The following is an 8,352-nucleotide window of genomic DNA, read 5'->3' on the forward strand; positions in this document are numbered from 1 at the left end:
TTGATTATCAATACAATGGTATCTTGGAGATCCATATGATGTAAGCCTTTTTGCGGTGTGTTTGTTGAGATCCGATGAATTTTAGTTTATGATCAAATCTATGTTTTAATCCAAGAAAGTTATTTGAGTCTTCTTTGGTCACTTATATGTGTGATTGATTATAGCCTCATATTTCTTCTCCGATATTTGGGTTTTGTTTGGCCAACTTGATCTATTTATCTTGCAATGGGAAGAGGTGCTTTGTGATGGGTTCGATCTTACGGTGCTTGATACCAGTGACAGAAAGGGAAACGACATGTATGTATCGTTGCTATTCAGGATAACAAGATGGGGTCTATTTCTACATAAATATATCTTGTCTACATCATGTCATCATTCTTATTGCATTACTCCGTTTTTCCATGAACTTAATACACTAGATGCATGCTGGATAGCGGTCGATGTGTGGAGTAATAGTAGTAGATGCAGGCAGGAGTCAGTCTACTAATCTTGGATGTGATGCCTATATAATGATCATTGCATGGATATCGTCATGATTATTTGAAGTTCTATCAATTGCCCAACACTAATTTTTTTCCCACCATTTGCTATTTTTCTCGAGAGAAGCCACTAGTGAAACCTACGCCCCCAGGTCTTTTCATCATATTTGCCTTTGCGATCTATTTTACTTTGATTTTATTTTCACATCTATTAAACTAAAAATACAAAAATACCTTGCTGCAATTTATTTGTTCCGCAAGCTGTTTATCCCATCTACCAATTTCACCTCACGTTATTTGCCTATCTTGAGGCGCCGTACCCGAAAGGGATTGACAACCCCTTTAACACGTCGGGTTGCAACTTGCGAGTATTTGTTATTTGTGTGCAGGTGTTGTTTACTTGGTGCGAGGAGGTTCTCCTAGTGGTTCGGTAACCTTGGTCTTATCATTCAGGGAAATACCTACAGTTGCTATACTGCATCATCCCTTCCTCTTTGGGGAAATATCGACGTAGTTCTAGCAGACATCAAAAGGAATTTCTCGCGCTGTTCCCAGGGAGGATCTTCAACATCAACCAGATTCCTAATCAAACATCTCATCTCCTCGCAATTTACATTATTTGCCATTTTCCTCTCATTTTCCTCTCTCCCACTTCATGAAAAATTTCCGTTTTATTCACTCTCTTTTTTATTCGCCGTTTTCTCGTCAGATTTGTTTTTGTGTGCAATTTTGTTTGCGTAGTCATGATGCCTCAAAGAAAATATTATGATGTTCCTTACCCAAATATTTTGCTTGAAATTGAGAAAAGCACTAAAGAATATATGACTACACAATTCAAGCATAATAAGTATTTATTGAAGAACTTAAGGAACACTCCGTTGTGTTAGAGGCTATAATGAAACAACTTGATGATATTAGTAGAGAAGTTTGCAATCTCCAATCTAAGTATGCTTTTGCTGAAAGTTTGTTGGAAAAAATATCCGATGCACAAGCTACTTTAGTGAATAAAATGGCTGCCAAACCAATCTCGTTAGAAAATAAAAATGAAGATCTTAAAATGATTGGTGTTTCTTCTATTGATTCTTTGTTTAGTAAAATTAAGATTGATGAAAAAGGGACTAGATAAGAGTCAACTTTAGTTAGAAGGCGTCCCTACGATTCTGAGGGTGAAAATGTTGTTGAGAAAATTGATAAAAGTGGGTTTGAAGAGGTCAAGACTTTAACTAGTGATGTGCCCACTATTTTGGATTACAAAGACTTTAATTATGATAGTTTCTCTTTGGTTGATTGTATTTCTTTGTTGCAATCCAGGATAAATTCACCCCATGTTTATGAACAAAATAAAGCTTTTACTAAACATATTGTTGATTCTATGATGAAAGCTTTTGAAGAAAAAATGGAATTAGAAGTTTCAATTCCTCGAAAATTGCATGATGAGTGGGAATCTACTATCAAAGTCAAGATTAAAAATTATGAGTTTTTGCTTTATGTGACTTGGGCGCTAGTGTTTCTACAATTCCAAAATCTTTATGTGATGTGCTTGGTCTTACCAATATTTAAGAATGCTCTTTAAATTTGCACTTGGCGGATTCTACTATTAAAAAACCTATGGGAAGAATTAATGATGTTCTTATTCTTGCAGATAGGAATTATGTGCCCATAGATTTTATTGTTCTTGATACTGATTGCAATCCGTCTTGTCCAATAATACTTTGTAGACTGTTTTTACGTACTATTGGTGCCGTGATTGATATGAAGGAAGGCAATATTAAATTTCAATTTCCACTAAGGAAGGGAATGGAACACTTCCCTAGAACAAGAATTAGGCCACCATATGAATCAATCATGAGGGCATCATAGGGATCTAGAAACAAAGATGACAACACTTAGATCCTATGCGTTGTGCCTAGCTAGGGGCGTAAAACGATAGCGCTTGTTGGGAGGCAACCCAACTTGTATCTTTTTGCTTTTTGGTTTTCTTGCCGTTTTCAATAAAATACACAATTATACCTCTGGTTATATGTGTTTTTGTGGTTTAAATTAGTGTTTGTGCCAAGCAAGGCCTTTGGGATGATTTGGGTGAAAGTTGATTTGATCTTGCTGAAAAACAGAAACTTTTGCGCTCACGAAATTATTTTTAGTTTTTAATAGAAGAGTACGGTTGAGTTTATTCGCTTTGTAGAAGATTGATAAACAAATTATTCACGTCTTCCTAATGTTTCAGAAGTTTTGAAGTTACACAAGTATTCTAAGTAGTTAGATTGCTACAGACTGTTCTGTTTTTGACATATTCTATTTTCTTTGCGTTGCGTGCTTGTTTTGATGATTCTATGGTTTTCTTTGATGAGTTTTTGCCATAGAAAAGTTGGATACAGTAGATATAATGCAAAAATAAAATATGAATAGGTTTGCAACAATACTTATAGTAGTGGTTTTCTTTCTTATACTAACGGATCTCACGAAGGTTTTGTTGAGTTTTGTGTGATTGAAGTTTTCAAGTTTTGGGTGATCTTACGATGGATGGAGGAATAAGGATTAGCAAAGGGCTAAGCTTGGGGATGCTCGAGGCACCCCAAGATAATATTCAAGAAGTAGCAAGCAACTAAGCTTGGGGATGCCCCTGAGTGCCATCCCCTCTTTCTTCTAACGACCATCGGTATTTTACTTGAAACTATATTTTTATTCGTCACATATTATGAGTTTTGCTTGGAGCGTCTTGTATGATATGATTCTTTGCTTGTTTTGCTTTGTGTTATAAGTCTTGAATCCTTGCTATACACACCTTTTTGAGAGAGCCAAAAATTATTCTATGCTTGCTCCTATGCTTCACTTAAATTTTTAGAGCCATGGATTTGCTCTAGTACTTCACATATATCTTTTTGAGCATGGTGTGCTTTGTTATTTTTGAAGAAATGCTCTCTTCACTTAGATTTATTTGGGAGTTAGTAATTTTTTAATAAATTCTCTCTTGCTTCACTTAGATTATTTTGAGAGAAATAAAAATTATGCTCATGTTCTTAGATTATTATCAAAAGCAACACATGAAAATAGTCCCAAAGTGATAGATATCCAAGGAGGATATAATAAAGACTTTCATGAAGATCATTGGACGAAATAAACTTGATTCTTAGTAATGGTTTTGAGATATGACGATATGATATGTGAGTCATGTTGATGAGTAATTGTGCTTTAGTAAGAATATTGATGTTAAGGTTTGTGATTCCCTATGCAAGCAGGAAAGTCAATATTTATGCAATGAATTTTATATCCTACTTGTGGTGCATTATTGAGTGTTACTTATGCTTAATGCTTCGGTACGTGATTTTTCGTTTCTTGGTTGGGCGCTTCTCAATCTTTTTGCTAGCCTTCATTTTGCACTAAGTATGATCACTACCTGTGCATCCAAAACCCTTTAAACTAGTTTTGCCATATGAGTCCACTATACCTACCTATATGTGGTATTTCCATGCCGTTCTAAGAAAATTTGCATGTGCAATCTCTAATTTTCAAAATAACTTTCTCTTTTGTGTGCTCTACTGCTCGCGAGGCGGTGAGGGGTGGCCAATATTTTCCATGCTAGATGTGTTATTTTCATGATGAGTGTTTATTCAGTTGTCATTGCACGAGAGTACAACGAATGTATTAGGGATGCCCAGTCCCGAAAAAAAAAATGAATTTACCTTTTGTTGTCAAATAATAAATTCGTTGGAAAGTGTTGGTATGGAGGGCACCCATGGATACGGACAAGCCATGGAAAGTGAAAGTAATGGTGGAAAAAGGAATAAACTTTGTTTTCTGTTTGGGAACCGCCTATGATATGTCTAGCATGGAAAGTATTGGGAGCTCTAAGTCGTTTTCATTGGTAGGAAAAGTATGCCTCCCAAAATGTTTTTATCTCTCAATTTTCGCTATGAGCTCTGGCACCTCTACAAATCCCTACTTCCCTATGCGAAGGGCCTTTCTTTTACTTATGCTATTTTTATTTGGAATTTGAGTCTCCATCTTCTCTCATAAAGCACCAAATAAGGGGCACTATGATCGTATTTGAGCATTGGGTGTAGCTAATATTCGAGTGTGTTTCATGAATGGATCAATGATTGAGCATAATGGGCTAGGGATAACTTGCTTTAGTGTTGATATTTTGAAAGACATGGTTGCTTGTTGGTATGCTTGAGTATTAAAGTCATCATGTCAAAACTAGACTATTGCTTTGAACCATATAAAAGTCCAAATGTCCATGCTATAAAGAAAAGAAATGTGATGAACATGGTATGAGCTCTGGCACCTCTACAAATTCTGTTTTTCTCATTTACCTACTCAAGGACGAGCAAGAATTAAGCTTGGGGATGCTGATACGTCTCCAACATATCTATAATTTTTGATTGTTTTACAATCATTTTGTAGTCATTTTATATCATTTTTTGGTACTAACCTATTGACATAGTGCCAGTGCCAGTTAGTGTTTTCTGCATGTTTTTTACATTGCAGGAAATCAATACCAGACGGAGTTCTAAGGCAGCGAAACTTTTTGTGGATTTTTTTGGGCCAGAAGACATCGAGTAGGCCAGGAACGGACCTGAGGGGAGCTCCGATGGGAGCACAACCCACTAGGCGCCCCCGGTGGGTTGTGCCCTCCTCGTTGGCCTCCCACACCGCCTCTTTTCTCTATAAATACCCCAATATTCCAGAAACCCTAAAGAGGGGGGACGAAAATCAATTCCAGCCGTCGCAGAGTCTAGAAACACTAGATCCAATCTAGACACCATTACGTAGGGGTTCATCGTGTCCATTGGTGCCTCTCCGATGATGCGTGAGTAGTTCTTTGTAGACCTACGGGTCCGTAGTTAGTATCTAGATGACTTCCTCTCTCTCTCTTGATTATCAATACAATGGTCTCTTGGAGATCCATATGATGTAAGTCTTTTTGCGGTGTGTTTGTTGGGATCCGATGAACTTTGAGTGTATGATCAGATCTATGTTTTTATCTATGAAAGATATTTGAGTCTTCTTTGATCTCTTATATGCGTGATTGATTATAGCCTCGTATTTCTTCTCCGATATTTGGGTTTTGTTTGGCCAACTTGATCTGTTTATCTTGCAATGGGAAGAGGTGCTTTGTGATGGGTTCGATCTTACGGTGCTTGATCCCAGTGACAGAAAGGGAAACAACATGTATGTATCATTTCTATAAGGATAACAAGATGGGGTATATTTCTACATAAATAGATCTTGTCTACATCATGTCATCATTCTTATTGCATTACTCTGTCTTTCCATGAACTTAATACACTAGATGCATGCTGGATAGCGGTCGATGAGTGGAGTAATAGTAGTCGATGTAGGCAGGAGACGGTCTACTAATCTTGGATGTGATGCCTATATAATGATCCTTGCCTGGATATCGTCATGATTATTTGAAGGTCTATCAATTGCCCAATAATAATTGGTTTCCCACTGTTTGCTATTTTTCTCGAGAGAAGCCACTAGTGAAACCTACGCCCCCCGGGTCTCTTTTCATCATATTTGCCTTTGCGATCTATCTTCCTTTGCTTTTATTTTCAGATCTATTAAACCAAAAATACAAAAATACCTTGCTTCAATTTATTTGTTCCGCGATCTATTTATCTTATCTACCACTTTTACCTCACGTTATTTGCCTATCTTGAGGCGTCGTACCCGAAAGGGATTGACAACCCCTTTAACACATCGGGTTGCGAGTATTTATTATTTGTGTGCAGGTGCTATTTACGTGGTGTGAGGAGGTTATCCTACTGGTTCGATAACCTAGGTCTCATCACTGCGGGGAATACCTATCGTCGCTATACTACATCATCCCTTCCTCTTTGGGGAAATACCGACGTAGTTCTAGCAAACATCACACACCGAAAAGAATATCGGAGAAGCCATTTTTGGTACATCGTTCGGCATAGAGGGGAAGTCAAAGGATAATCCTAAGGCTAGAGTCGATCAAGAGACTCTATGTCATAGACCGTTACAAAACATGCGACAATTGAAAGGAAAGGAGAACTGGTCGAAGCCAAAGGCCTGGTTCAATTTTGGAAGACCAGATATGAGGGAAATTATCATGTGGGTCAAAATGCACTTGATGTTCCCCGATGGGTATGCATCGAATCTAAAGAGGGGAACGAGTCTTGAAAATTTGAAAATATTTGGTCTCAAGTGTCATAATTTGCACATATGGCTTGAGCGGGTAATGTCGGTGATGTTACGTGGCTTTATACCTGAGGATGAATGGCTAGTACTGGCAGAGCTGAGCTATTTCTTCCGTGTTCTTTGCGCGAAAGAAGTGTCATGTGGCATGGTAGATGACATGGAGGAGTTGGCACCGGAGTTGCTCTACAAGTTAGATAAGATCTTTCCATCGGGCTTCTAATCCGATGCAACATTTGGTTTTACATCTCCTGACCGAGGCAAGATTGGGTGGGCCCATGCAAAATCGTTGGTACTTTGCAACTGAGAGGATGTAGAAGACGCTTCAAGCTAAATGTAAAAATAAGCATAGAATTGAAGCATCGATGGCCGAGGCATTCATTACTGAGGAGGTGGCAAACTTCGTGATAACACACTACGAAGCCAAAAATCATCATTTGCATAGTCCGAAGCCTCGGTACAATGATGATGACCCTAAAAAAGGTGGATCCAACCTGAGCCTATTCAAATGGAAGATGACACCAGCCGGTGATTCAAAACCAATAATGTTGGATGTCAAAGAATGGCGGACCATTTCGTTGTATATCTTCAACAACCTAACAGAAGTGCGACCGTACATCGAGTAAGTTCTCGGTACATTTTCCTGCAATTTCTAATTCCTTTGAACTGCTCTTACTCCCGGATATTCGATACAGTCGATATGTCACCAAATTCACTACAACAGGACCCCCCCTATAGCAACGGTTTTTTCCGTATCTAAAAGTCCATATATGCGTTGTTAGTGTCTTTACCAACGGTTTGAGATGTGTTGCCTTATCCAGTGTTGCTAGCGCATAATGCAACGCTTATACTTCCGTTGGTAAAATGGACCGTTGCAAGAGTACAACACATAAAACAGAATTTTACAACACTTTCATATGTTGTACTTAATGTACATGAATCCAAATCTAATTGCCTGGCAACGGAGAATATGCAACGCTTATTCTTCCCATCAATCAAATTAATGGTCCACATAATGCTTCTCATTATCTATAGTAAATGAGCAAAAGATAAGAGAATATATGTACGAAAGAGAGAAATCATATATTGGATACACTTTTGGATTACAATAGGGGATATTACAGGAGGAACATCATCCAAATGTGATGCATAATGTAAATATTCTCTTGACAACAAAACTTAAATTGAAACCATCCATCAACATCCCTACAACTTAACAAAAACTTAATCGAGCAACATGATCCAAGAGGAACAACATCCCTACTAACTTAACTAAAACTAAAAGCATCTATCATCGTCATCATGAACCAGAACACCATCACCATCATTGAAGTATAATTGCTTCATCCATATATCTTCTGAATCTACAAAGTAAATAAGAAAATGAACTGTTAATACACAATGCATTGAGATTACACAAGTAGTGATAGAGGCATGATGTTTCACATACAAATGTTAAACAGAATGCAATCTTTGTTTTTTCTGAATTACCAAGAATATTATAGGTTTTGCAACACCGTACCAAATCTTCATTTTTCACAAGTGTCATATGAACATGAAGTGCTGAGAATTCATTCGCAGTTTCAGCACCATCAAGGTTAAATTTAGGATCAGATCTTACAACTAGAGAAAGAGCTACGTACTTGTTAAATGTAAGTGGAGACATGATACAATGAAAATTAAGGATAAAGCCACGTAATTG

The sequence above is a fragment of the Hordeum vulgare genome, chromosome 4H (assembly GCF_904849725.1).
Source record: "Hordeum vulgare subsp. vulgare chromosome 4H, MorexV3_pseudomolecules_assembly, whole genome shotgun sequence".
NCBI classification, from domain to species: domain Eukaryota; kingdom Viridiplantae; phylum Streptophyta; class Magnoliopsida; order Poales; family Poaceae; genus Hordeum; species Hordeum vulgare.